Genomic DNA, 14,149 nt, shown 5'->3' with positions numbered 1-14,149 from the left:
TTGGAGGATGATTAAAAATGTTATGGGATTAGAAAGTGGTGATGATTGCATAACTCTGTGAATACACTAAAACTCACTGAATTCAACACCTTAAAATGAATATTTTGCTCTATGAATTGTATCAATATAAATGCAGAAAGTAGGTATTAAGTGCCAGATACTTCAGTAGCTAGAGACTTCTCACAAAAGTGCATCAATTGTAGAGTCTATCTGTAACTTCACTGTGCTTTAGAAGGTCCTTGTTTTATTATACAGGTCAATGATAGATTGCAAATAGGAATAAGAGCTTTGTGACTCCTTACCTCAAGAGATGGAGTCACTTGCTTTGACCAGGAGCATGTGGTAGAAGTGTTGTGTGAGTGCTCTAAGACTGAGCCTCAAGGTAAATTGAGGCTTCCACTTAGAAAAGCACAGCCACGAAACATGAGGAAGAGAAACCATGGGGATATTAGTCACTGGGTTCCCGGACAACGATGTCTCAGCAGGAACTAAAATCCAAGAACCCAAGATGGCCTCAGCGGAGACAAGCTGCTTAAATTGCCTACCCATGGAATCTTGAGCAAATAAGTTGTTCTTTTAAACAGTTGATTTCTGGGGTTGTTAGTAACATAGTAAAGTCCTATTCCCTGAATAGACACAATTTCTTAAGAGGATTTTTTTAAAAAGATTTATTTATTTGGAAAGGTGGAGTTATAAAGGCAGAAGGAAAGAGAGAGAAAGTCTTCCATCTGCTGGTTCACTCCTCAAATGACTGCAACAGCCGGAGCTGGGCCTATCCGCAAGCAGGAGGCTGGAGCTGCTTCTGAGTCTCCCACATGGGTGCAGGGGCCCAAGGAATTGGGCCATCTTCCACTGCTTTCCCAGGCCACAGCAGAGAGCTGGATCAGAAATGTAGCGGCTGGGACTTGAACCAGTGACCATATGGAATGCCATCACTGCAGATGGCAGCCTTACCCTATACGCCCAGCACTGGCCCTAAGAGGATTTATTTTGTTGATGGACCACAACGAAAGCAAGAAAGAGTAAAATGTCTGCTAACATTTGGCCAATTTTTTTATATCTTCTTTCTGTTCCTCTTTTCTTTTCCATCCTTGATTTTTTTTAAGAACTTCCTAGTTCATTTTTCTGATTTATTAAAAACCAGACCTCTAGGAGACCATAATAATCTGAGATTTCATGAGATAAATCCAAATGGGTACCTGGTCTTGTACCAGTCATAAAGATGGTGACTGAAAGTCCTAAAGGTCATTCTTTTTCTGTTCCCTGATTCCTACAATACCATTCAAGAGCCTAGTTCTACAAATGTCAGCTATCTAAGCAGCAAAGTGATCTCCCAGTCTATTATCTAGGATATCTTCATACCTTTTTGTGGATGACAATGTATAGTAGCTATCATAACTAGTTGATGTATGCTTACAATTTTTGATGTATCCTTACAATCTTTAGAACAGTGTTCACAGGACATTGAGGCATTCTTTAGGTATCAGTATCTATCACTGTTGCCATCACCAACAACAGACACATCTTGAGTGCCTACTAAGTGTAGTGAACCTTCTGTATATCCAGCAGATGGGAGATGTCACTTCTCCCATACCTCTGGTCCTCTCATTCACATCAAGGAATTGATGAGTGAGTAGGCTGCCAGAAACTAAGATATGGAGTGGTTATATTTCTTGGTAGTCACAAAAGCTAGATTGTAACCATGTGTGTAGAATCAGATATAAAGAACACTGGAGGAAAGTACGTCATCAACTGGAAGAATATTAAAATAATCAGGAACTGTGATAAGAATATTCCTAGAAGGTATGATAAACACTGTGGATCTTGTCAAGATGTGAGGACATGACTCCCTAGTGACAGAGTTTGAAAATATAAAATTAAAACTGTGATTTAGAAGGAGAAAGTGAAAAGGTCTGGAATGGGCAATGAGGGGCCAGGATGACAACTGGCTACTTGCAGGAATCAGGGCATGGAGAATGTGAGATAAAGCACTTGACAGGGTCTGGGGGAATCGGTGTCCTTGGGGGGAGAACCAGGCTTCACCCAGCACAAGAGGTGAAGGAATTTTCAAGGTGTGGAGGAAACTGTGGTGGAAACAAGAAGAGCCTATTCTGAGGATGGACTGCAAATTCCTCAGGCAGCTCTGGCTCTCCCCATGTTTACCAAGCTAAGGGGTTGTATGTGGGTCTGAGTCCTGAGGGTGAGGCATGCCCTTGGTATAAACCGAGACATGGAGAATCATGAGACCTGGGTGCTGTGCATTGTAAGAACAAGTTGGAAAAATCGGTTTTGGGATAGACTGAAGTTAAAAGGAAACTAAACTTGGTCAGTTGCCACAGTGTTGGCATTTGATGCTACACAAATGAGAGAGCTGCTGATGACACAAGCTATTGATTTCTGTCACGTGGTTTCTTCTCTCGTTAACTGGGCATTCTCATGCTGCATTTTTCAGATGCATACTTTAAAAAATTCATCCTTCCATCAGGGACCAGGAACTCTGAACAAAATGACATCAATGTCTAAGAAAAGGGCTTTTTACCAAAGCCAGAAACCTGGGATTCTGTGTGCATGTGTATATGTGCATGTGTGTGCGTACAGAAACCACGTACACTTTTTGTTTGCACTGCCATATGTGTGCCATGCTGGAGAATTAAAGTGACATTTTTCACTCTCTGTTAATCCATAATTCAAAACAGGTTCCCTGCTAAACTCCCATGATGATACCCTTTTATATCTTTGATCCTTCTAAAAAATGCAACCTTACTGTTTTTATATTGGTGTGTGTGGGTGTATAGATTTGACTAATATAATATTTGTCTCTTCATTAGAATTTAGGCTGTCAGTTCAGGTAGAGGTTAGTCCATATCCCTAGGCCTAACATGCCACCTGACATGAGTAGATAATAATACTTGGTTAAATAAATGAAAAAAAATTCAACTCTCTATTTTGACTTTCAAAAAATAATTGATTTACAATGCATTTCTACAGTTTATATGAGTGGAGATGAGAGAAGCCTATACTGTCCCCCCAAGTCTGTTTAGTATCATTTTGATTATAATTTTATTAATGTGAAAGAGAAGCTTTGATCTTATATAACAATAATAAATATAATTATCACAGACATTGTTTAAACATTTATTATGTACAAGGCATTATTCTAACAACTTGTAGTGTTACTTTCATTCTCCTGACAGCACTACGAGGAAGCTGTGCCTATTATCCCATTTATCCCAGAGGAAGCTGAGACATAAAATATTAAGACTCCTGTGGTTGGAAAGTGGCAGAGCTGAACATTTAAACCTTGGCTATCTGGACCCACAGTCCATGTTCTCAATTGCTGTTATACTGTTTCTGAATGATTGGTCTTAAGGACAGACTTAATTCTCCTTTTATATATAATTCAACAATTATAGTATTAAAAATAAAGGAGAAAGATGACAATTATGTAAGATTATAAGGAGATTACTACTAGCATATAACTTATTTTAGTGTTCATTAATTTGACATGTTAAACCTAGCATAATGCCTTTGCCTAAAGCTGGGGAAGAGAAATTTGTTGTGAAAAGACAAAAGCCACTGAAAGCTTCTGTTATGAAAGTTGTAAATATTCCCAAGTCTGGGCAAAGCAAAGGTGGTAGAAACATGGGTACATGTTGGTTAACAGGTTGTAAGTTATTGTTAGATAAGAGGATGATTTTCTGTGGTTCTATTGCACTGTAAATTGACTATAGATAGCAAGAGTGTCCAGTATATTTTCCTAAAAATATTAGAATATGGTAAAACATTTAATATCCTATAAAGAATGGTAAGTATTTGAGGAGATAGGTGTGTTTACCCTAACTTGAATATTATGTAATTTTTGCAAGGTTTGTGTATTTATTTTGAAAGTGTTACGGAAACATAGGAAAAGACATCTTCCATCCATTGTTCACTCCCCAGATGGCTGCAATGACCAGCACTGGGCCAGGCTGAAGCCAGGAGTCAGAAGTTTCATCCAGATCTCCCACATGGGTGGCAGTGGCTCCAAAACGTGGGCCATCTTCCACTGCTTTTCCTAGGCCATTACTAAGGAGCTGGATTGGAAATGGAGCAGATAGGACACAAACTGGTGCCCACATGGGATGCCAGCATTGCAGGCGATGGCTTTACCTGCTATGCTACAATGCTGGCCCCTGAATATTATATAATGTATATGTGTATCAAAACACCACATGGCACCCCAAAATGCATACAATTTAATCTGTGAGTTACAAATTATAAAAAGGTCACAAATGATTTATGATCATTTTTAAAATATGTATTTATCTGAAAGAGTGAAACACACAGAGGGAGAGAAAGACAGAGACTGAGACATGGAGAGAGATCTTCCATTTGCTGATTCACTTCACAAATGCCCACAACAGCTGGGCAGGTCCAGGCTGAAGCCAGGAGCTCCATCCAGGTTTCCCACCTGGGTGGCAGGTACCCAAGCACTTGGGCCATCATCTGCTCCCTTCCCAGGAAGGCAGGAAGCTGCATTGGAAGAAGAGGAGTCAGGACTTGAACAGGCAGTCTAATATGGAATGCGGGTGTCCTAGGTGATAGCTTAACCCTCTGCACCACAATTCCTGCTGCAAGTTATGATTCCTTACCATCCTAGTATCTATTTTGCAACTGTAGTAAAATCACTTTGTCAGTCAACTGCTTCAACATATTTCTAAAATTTTTCATTCTTCATTCTCTTTTCATAGATGGTGTTGCCTGAAATAATTGAAAGACTTCCCAATTTTTCAAAATTAAACCCTGTAGGAATAAAAATTACCTATGATAGCTCAATGAAATAATTTCTATCATATTTAAAGGTTGGACTATCCTAATTAGAGAAAACATGGCAGTAAAAGTCAGTTTAAATTAAAAGAAATTTTGTGTGTCATTTTAATGTCTGTTTCCACATTAGACTATAAAGTTTATATCCTTAACACATCAAAAAAATCTTATAAAATTTAAAACTAATATTCCACAGTGCATAAAAGATTATGATTTGGATGCTGTAAAATATATCTTTAGCAAATATCATTTTTGCAGTATAGTATTATACGTTTTTCCATTGGAGATATGCTTTTGAGAGATTTGCTTGCTTGCCCTTAATGCTGCAGCTATTTTCAAAATCTCCTTTGCAGGCTTCATCTGTCTCTATTCAAATATGCGATATGTAATGAAATGGTTCAAGACTATCCTATCTTCCCTTCTTTTTCAAGTCATGTTGTGAAAATTCAAATGTCTTCAAAGCCAGCAGGTACTACAAATGTGTTAAAAGGCCCAGTGGAAAAGAGGGAAAACTGTTAAACTAGAAAATACATTAAATATTCTTAAACCCAGAAAAAAAATAAAAAATTTGGCTGGTAGAAATCAATCAGTCCTTCCTGCTGGCTTGATTCAGGCTGAGTTGCTCCTCTCTTTCTTCCTTCAGGAAATCCCATTTATGCCTCTGACCTCATTCACCATCTGGCTAATGACTCCTGTATTTCCAGACCTTTCTTTGTGCTGTGTATTTTCCTAGTCATCTGACATTTCCAATAGGATAGGCTGAGTTCCACATACCTCAGTCCAAACATCTTCTATTCTAGTTTTATCACATCTCTCATCTCCACACATGTGGCCCCACCCCATTCAATTGCACAAACAAGATATCAATAAATTTTCTAGGTAGCTCCCTCTGCCACCTCGCCTTTAGCACAGCTTCAGTTTCATCTTAACAGGACTCTTCAACCTTCTCTTGGTCTCCACGTTTACCAACCTTCGTTTATTTACAGCCATTGCTTGTTTGGGAATTTGCAACACCCATTTACAATCTTCCTAATCTATTCAGCCTTACTACAACCTATTGTCCATACTGAGATTAGAATGATCTTTTTAAAACATTTGAAATGATCTTTGAAAAACGATCATGTCGCTTCTCTATGGAACATCCTCCAGTGGTTGCCAGCTGTCCTTAAAATACAAACCCCTTTAACATGGCTACAGAGTTCAAGGTTAGACCTGCTCATTCTCAAGCTTCAGCTAGCTTCATTCTCCCTTTAGTTGTATGCATCTGGCAAGCTGTAGCATTACCTTTATACACACAATCCATTTTCCCTGAGGTGTTTCTGCTCTGCCAACTCTGCCCATGTTTACCTCTAGTCCCTTCAAGCCTCAGGTAAGTGTTATTCCCCAGGTAAGCATTTCCTGAGCCTCTCGGACTGGAATAGGATTCCCTGAATAATGACTCCTGAAGAAACTCGTTTCTCTCCTGGCACAGGTTGGGATTATGTGTTCATCATTATAATTATTTAATAACAGTTGCTGTCTTTTGCTTCACTGGAAGTGCCTTCGGAGCAGAGTTTTCTCCTTTTGCTCAGACATGACATGCATTGCAAATATTTTTTGAGCAAATATAATAAATAAAAGAATAACCCAACCCCCAGTGCCAACAGTGCTTTTCAGCTGAAAGTGACTGTGAAGATGCCTCGCAAACCCCTGAGCTCCTCAGGCAGCTCCTTTTCAGGGATGTTGTTATCTTTCATTGCCCTGCTTGAGCCTTGGGCCACCCCATTCATCCTCGGCAGGCTGACCTAACTGGGGCTCCTTGAAAACAAAGCCAGCAGCAGCTTATGAAGAGTTGTTCCGTCCTTTGCAATAGCTCCTCCAGTTGCATTCCACATATCTTGGAGATGGCATCATAAACACCCACTGCTGACCTCCTTAATGTGGTTTCTAACAGTGGCCTGTACTTTAAACAGTGAATCGAGCTCTGCTTCTTCCCCACTCCAGAGTGCTTTGCAGGATGACATTTATAAGTCCACATTTAGTGCTATCGTTTTGAACAACAGTCCTGAGACACGTGCAGGTGTGATCAACTGCCTGCTTTCAGTTAATGACCCTGGGAAAAGGCAGGGTTCTGCAGGAACCCTGGACCTGGAAACCTTCTGCTAAGATATATTAGTTTCATATTTCACTGGAAATGTTCAAGTTTTCTGTTATAGGTTCACAGAAAAATCATGAACTCTTGTAGGTCATACATTGTGCCTTTTGCTTTTGCTTTTTCCCAACAGATAAATGCAGGATTGTGCGCACAGTGGAAAGTTCCTGAATGTCGGTATCTGAATAGTTAGGAACAATGGCCAGTTAAACTAATAAGAAATGGGAGCCTGCTTAAAAAGCTGAGTATTTTGACTTGCAGGAATATTGTTTTGAAGATAATAAAAATATTAACAATGCTGAAAATCCAACCAGAATTATTTTTTCAGGAGTATCTTAAACAAAATTCTAAATCTATGACATTTCACCCATAAATTCATGGATATGTACCTCTATGTAATACAACCACACATATCAAATTATCATCATTCTAATTCTATTTAATATCCCATTTATATTGACATTTTTCTAATTGTCTTAAAGACAACTTTATATTTGGTTTGAATAAGAATATAAGAAATCACATTGCACTTGATTTTATTGTCTCATAACTGTTTTTTATGTTCTGACAACCTCCTCTATTTTTCTACATTTCTCAGATCAGCTGCAGAAATAGAATCTTGTTTGTAGAATGTTTCATACTCTGGGTTTTGGCTGATTGTTATATCATGGTGTCATTTGCTTGTTCCTCTGCCCCCTGATTTCCATGGAGATACACACACACATACACACACACACACAGAATTAGATTCTCAGTTATTTGACAGCATATCCTGATAAACTGTGCTCTGTACTTTCTGGTACATAATGGGAAGCACAAATTATTTGGCAGTTTTGATTTTGTTGTAATACTTAAATTGATCTGTGCTTTTAAGTCATAAACAGCCCTATCCCTCCAACAAAGATCCCCATCAACTTTTTACCTAGTTATTTTTTAGAGGACTGATTTTTTTATTATACTTTTTATTATATAGAAAAAGGAGTTCATGAATTTCATAGATAAATAGAATGATGCCTTTCTCATTCCCTCCTTCCATCCTCCTTTTTTGTTTCCTTTTTTCTTTAAATTTTCTGGCAAGATCATAACTTAAATTTACTTTACAATCACAAGCTCAATGCTCCTCTAAACCTACAAGTAAAAGGTAGATGGACCCCTATTCTGCAGGAGTAAAGGCAAGTGCTACAGACAACAATCAAATTGTAAGATGTCAGTTTAGCATGATAAACATTTTTTTGTACTCTACATATTAGCTACAACCAATCAGAGAATACATATTGATCATCATGCCTATTATTTGGGGAAACAGTAAATTTCTCATTTTATCTACATTTATTATCTATAACTCTTCTTTAAGGAAGTTTGTCTAATGTATTCAATAAGAAAAATAGGATTCAAACATTTTTTCCTCTTTTTAAAATACCAATTTTCAAGCTAATAAAGTACATTGCAGCAAATGTTAATAATTATCTAAGAAGTTTTTAGAATATTTCTTTTAGACATTACTATTCAGATGTTTCAATGCATTGCATTATCTATGCTCTTTTATGCTCAATCTTTTATCACTTTAAGATCTCAGATTCATTCAGAATTTATCCTTGTACATGTTGTGAAAAATAAATAAAATTATAAATAGTTCCATGTACTTATCCAGTTGCTGATACATTTATTAAAAATTTATCGGGCCGGCGCCGCGGCTCACTAGGCTAATCCTCCGCCTTGTGGCGCTGGCACACCAGGTTCTAGTCCCGGTTGGGGCACTGGATTCTGTTCTGGTTGCCCCTCTCCCAGGCCAGCCCTCTGCTGTGGCCCGGGAGTGCAGTGGAGGATGGCCCAAGTCCTTGGGCCCTGCACCCCATGGGAGACCAGGATAAGTACCTGGCTCCTGCCATCGGATCAGCGTGGTGCGCCGGCCACAGCGCGCCGGCCGTGGCGGCCATTGGAGGGTGAACCAACGGCAAAGGAAGACCTTTCTCTCTCTCTCTCTCTCACTGTCCACTCTGCCTGTCAAAAAAAAAAAATTATCTTTCTTCCACTGAATTGAGGTGATACTTTTATCACATAAATTCAATACACATTTGAACCTATTTTAGATATTGTTTATTTTCAATGGACTTTGAGTTTATTAGTGAAATAATATTGAACTGTTTTAATTATGGAGGACTTGAAAGTGTTTTAATGTTAGGTATTATAATTTCCCCCCAGGACCTACATACTTGTTTAACATTTCCCTTGTTTTTCTTTATTATTTTTATGAACTTCACAATAAATTGTATGGATAAAAAAATTTTGAACGTTTATTTGGATTGATTTAATTTACAAAAACAATTCAGAACTAATACCTTTATGAAATTGAATACTCATATTTAATAACAAGAATACGTTTAGTCATGTATTTATTCTTCTTTCATAAATATCTATATTTTTTCTTATAACTCTCTTATTGCACTTTTAAAAGTCTATGCCTGGGGCTGGAAATTTGACTTAGTGGTGAAGATGCTGCTTGAGATGCCCACATCCTATGTTAGAGTGCCTGGGTTCAAGTCCCTGCTCTACTTTCAATTCCTGCTTCCTGTTATTATACATCTGGGGAGCAGCTGGTAATGATCCAAGTAGTTGGGTCCTTGTCACACTGGGTTGTGTTGCAGCTCCTGGGCTTAACTCAATTCCAGTCCTTGAGGACATTTGGGGAGTGAGCCAAAAGATGGGGAGTGAAACAGCTGATGGTTCTCTGTTATGTCTCTCTTTGCTTCTTAAAAAATTATAAAAATCTATTACAACATACTTTATTATTTTTACTTTATTACAAGCAATAAAATAATAGTTCTAAGTAGTGTTTATAATTGCTTATAAATATTAAGATTTTGAATTTGACTATGTTCATCCTATGTACTAATGCTTTCCTAAACTATTATTGTTTTCAATAGATTCTTATTAATTCTTCTGGGTTTTCTAGTCATAATGTCTTAACATATGAAAATAATCTTTCTGACATTGGTTTTTTATTGTGATACATAAATGCTTATAAACTACCCTGTGGGTTAGGTAATAACTCTGTTTTAATGTGAAAAAGAAGTGAGGTTGGTGGGTACAGTTGCTTTGTTCCAGAATTTAAAGCTGGTAGGGCTAAAGTATGCTCATTAATTGTTGACTTTTGAACTGGACTAATTCATTATATGAATGAAATTTTAACATTTTTCTTAAATTTGTGATATATTGTTTTTTAAATTTTGAATCAAACTTATTGAATAAAATATTACAGCAATTGTTCAAGAAAACTCATTAGCCTTAGTAGTTTTCAATAATTTTAGACTTATGATTTCCCCTTCTTCCCTCCCTCTGTGTTTGTGTGTATGTATATATGATAGGTTTTTGTGTGTGGTGTAGGCATGTATATGTGTGGGGGTCATGTGTATGAATGTTTTTTTCTGAACTATTTCTAATTAATTTGGAGAAATTATATCTAACAACAGCAAAATAATCCAGTGCATACTGAAGTGTTATGATTTTCTTATCTTAACAGAATGGACTAAGTGTATACTTTATCAATGTAATCTGCTATTTCATGATATAACAATAATTAGGTAGTAACTCTATTCTTCTCTCCCTTCCCTCAGAATTTAATTATGTATTGATCATCTCTTATACCAATCATATCCTATGGTGCTGTGAACTTGTATCATACACATATTCTGCCTTTTTTCTCTTCATTTTTAACTGTAATAGATTTCTTTTGTCAGAATGCATTATATTTACAGTCTATTTGAGTATGGTATTCCCATTGATTGGTGTTATCCATAGAGATACTTGGATCCAATTTATTTTAGCCATAGAGTTACAGGAAAAAATGTCCAAACTTCCCTTGAGTTCTTGGTGGGCTCCTTTTCTAATAAATTCTCTGGAATGAATCTTCACTTTACAATATTCTCTGTGCTCCTGCAAAGCAGTAACAGGGTCTGAAAATCCATTTGGCTCAATTTAAAATCCTAAGAACTCAGTTTTTCTTCGAGTATTTGTGTCTCCCTTGTCTTGTGTTATCATGCATTATTGTTGATGATTGCTCCCATTCTGTTATATTGTTATAACTGATTTAGTCCTTTGATGTTAAATCTCAAAAATTCTTTAAATTTAAGCCCAATAGTTTTCTAAACATTGTCTTTATATGACTATTCTCTAATAGTTTTCTCAATCACATCATGTGTCCTTAGAAATATGTAGGCTCATTCTCTCCCTTTTTGATTCTATCAGCTAGTATTTGCAGACACTATTCTTGTTTATGTGATCCCTTTGGTTCTTAGTCCTATCATTACGATCAATTGTGAACAGAAATTGATCACTGGGACTAGTGAGATGGCATTGGTACATGCCACCCTGATGGGATTGAATTTGAATCCCCTGGTATGTTTCTAACTCTACCGTTTGAGGTAAGTCAGCTTGAGTGAGATACACAGCAGACCCATAGAATGGCAAATGTCCTAAACAGCACTCTGGCCTCATAAGCAGCCATTAAGGCATGCGGATCCGGCTGAAATGCCCATGACAGTATTTCAGGCATGGAAAGCCAAGACACTCTGGGTGAAAAAAAAACAACAACAACAACAACTAAATGAACGATCTCCATGAGTGAGATCCCAGTGGAAAGATTGGGTCATCAAAGAAGGAGGTACCTTTCTCTGAAGGGAGGAGAGAACTTCCACTTTGACCATGGCCTTGTCTAAATATGATCAGAGTCGGTGAACTCAGGGGGCTTCCATAGCCTTGGCAGCTCATGACAAGAGCCTAGGGTGATTACTGATGCCATAAACAAGAGTGTCAATTTGTTCAGTCAACAACAGGAGTCACTGTGCACTTACTCCTCATGTAGGATCTTTGTCCTTAGTGTGCTGTACATTGAGATTTAATGCTATAACTAGTACTCAAACAGTATTTTTCACTTTATGTTTCTGTGTGGGAGCAAACTGTTGAAATCTTTACTTAATGTATGCTAAACTGATCTTCTGTATATAAAGAGAATCGAAAATGAATCATGATGTGAATGGAAGGGGAGAGGGAGTGGGAAAGGGGAGGGTTGCGGGTTGGAGGGACGTTATGGGGGGGAAGCCATTGTAATCCATATTCTGTACTTTGGAAATTTATATTCATTAATTAAAAGTTAAAAAAAAATATGACTTAACAAGTACAAAGGAATTCTACTTCCCTTAAGTAGTGAGAACTCATGACTAGCTTTTTGGTAAGGGCAGGGATAAGTTAAAGACTATGACTACCGAAGTTGCTTGTCATAGTTAAAAACAAACAGGAAGATTTAATGTAAAGATAAATGGATACAAATTGATGTATTGAATTGGGCAAGGCCAGATGAGCAAATAGTGGAGAAAGTGGCTATAACAGTTATGTTACACAGAGGAGACTTTAAATAACAGCTGAATGGGAAACAGTAGTACATACAGTGTTCTGTTGTATTCTACCTTCCATATCTTCATACAGTCTCTCTCTTCTCTCGCCTCTCATCCCCTCTCCCTCATTTCAGGGAAGAGAGGGGGATAGCACTACTCTCATCCACTGGTTCACTCCTCAAATAGCTTCAATACCCAAAACTAAGTCAAGCTGAAGCTGGGCGCCAGAAACTCAGTTTAGGTCTCCTACATGGATGGCAAGGATCCAAGTTCTTTAGCCATTTCCTGCAGCTTCCCAGGATATGTATTAATAGAAAGATGGAATCAGGAGAAAAACTGGGACTCGAATCTAAGCACTCTGATATGGATGCTGGCATCCAAAGTAGCATCTTAACTGCTAGAACAAATGCTAATGTCTTCATGTATTTTCTTGTTCTTTTCTCAGCTTTTCTTATCTTTTAGCTGCAAGTGGGGCTGGTGGCAGGATTTGGCCAACATTGTTAAAGATTGGCCTTCCTGAATTTTTCTTGTCTGTGGCATTCTGAGCAATTCCAAGAACTAACTAACTTCCTTCCTTCCTTCCTTCCTTCCTTGTTTCCTCCCTCCCTCCCTCCTCCTTCCCTCCTATCTATCTATCTATCTATCTATCATTTCTACTACCTTCTCACTAGAGTCGTCATAAGGACCAGGTTTGAGGTGGTTGGGCCTGAGGTGAAGAAGATGCCCTGGAATTGGATTGCACCTCAGAAATCAGCAGTGTGCAGCATCCTAGATAGGCATATTTATAAAGCATGTCGTGCTTAGAATATCCTCTTGGGTGAGGTAAGGTGGTTGGAAGAGAAATCTGGCATAACTAGCCTTGGTGGAAGGCATGGAGGCTTGATGAATCATGAGTAGAAGGTGAGTATCCCAGTTTGCAGAAAGAGTATGGTTGCACAGATGTTGGAAGAAAAATCAGCCTTTAGGTTATCGGCACCAAGCAAATCCAGGGAGAATCACAAAAACTGCAATCTGTGGGAAAAATAGAAAGGAAGCAGTGAGACCGCCATCCAGAAAGTGCTCAGGTGTGAGGCAATTCACCAAGGAAGATACTCCAGTACAAGTCCCTCAAAGCCAGAAACCAAGTAATGGGACCTGGGTCACTAGAGAAAAATGCATGGCAAGGACAAAATAAGATGTGGTTATAAAAGCAATTTGTTAAGAATAATCTGTTACAAAAAAAAAATTCTACCTTAGTGAACTCTAGCATGGAGTTCAGGACCAATATTACCAACTGAATTCCTGGCCAGAGGTCTTTAAAATCTCCCTAGCTATCTGAGTCTAGAGTCTGGCAGGGCTCAGCACTCAGGCTGAGCTGCACTGCCTTTGGTCTGGGCAGTTGAGGAATGCAGGGCAAACAACCCTCTGATGCTTCCCTTGAACTGTTTAATTTTTCTATTTCCATTTCTAACTTCAGCAAAGGAAATTCTCAAATGGCAGATTGCTCCTAAAACTCGAATTTTGGAGTTACTCATGAAAAGGGGAAATTTGTTTAACTTTAAACTTATAATGCTAAATATAGATTAATTTATGTCTAGAGACCAAAGTATCATTTTTAATTGAATTTGATGTCTATGTATTTACATTTAAATAGTTTTTCTGGGTTTTATTAACAGCAACAAACTTGAAATGATTTTTTAGTTATGTGGCCTTCATGTGTTTTTTGCTTCTTAGATGGTAATAGAATGTTCTCTAAAATTTGCTTACCTCCCTAACACAGGTGGATTTTTATTCTTTATTGAATAAAACTAAACCTTCATACTTGTCTTAAGAAATCTTTTCT

The 14,149-nt window shown here is 37.9% G+C and overlaps 1 long non-coding RNA gene across 3 annotated transcripts in view; it reads left to right on the top strand.

The window, feature by feature from the left end:
* LOC103348759 (uncharacterized) overlaps positions 1-14,149 on the top strand; it is a 152,006-nt gene that overhangs the window by 50,916 nt on the left and 86,941 nt on the right. The window lies entirely within an intron of this gene.

Source organism: Oryctolagus cuniculus, chromosome 3 (genome assembly GCF_051225735.1).
Source record: "Oryctolagus cuniculus isolate XC-2025 breed Fujian yellow rabbit chromosome 3, ASM5122573v1, whole genome shotgun sequence".
In the NCBI taxonomy this organism is placed as follows: Eukaryota; Metazoa; Chordata; class Mammalia; order Lagomorpha; family Leporidae; genus Oryctolagus; species Oryctolagus cuniculus.
Note: the sequence above shows the minus strand (reverse complement) of the source record. Positions and strands in the feature narration are given on the sequence as shown.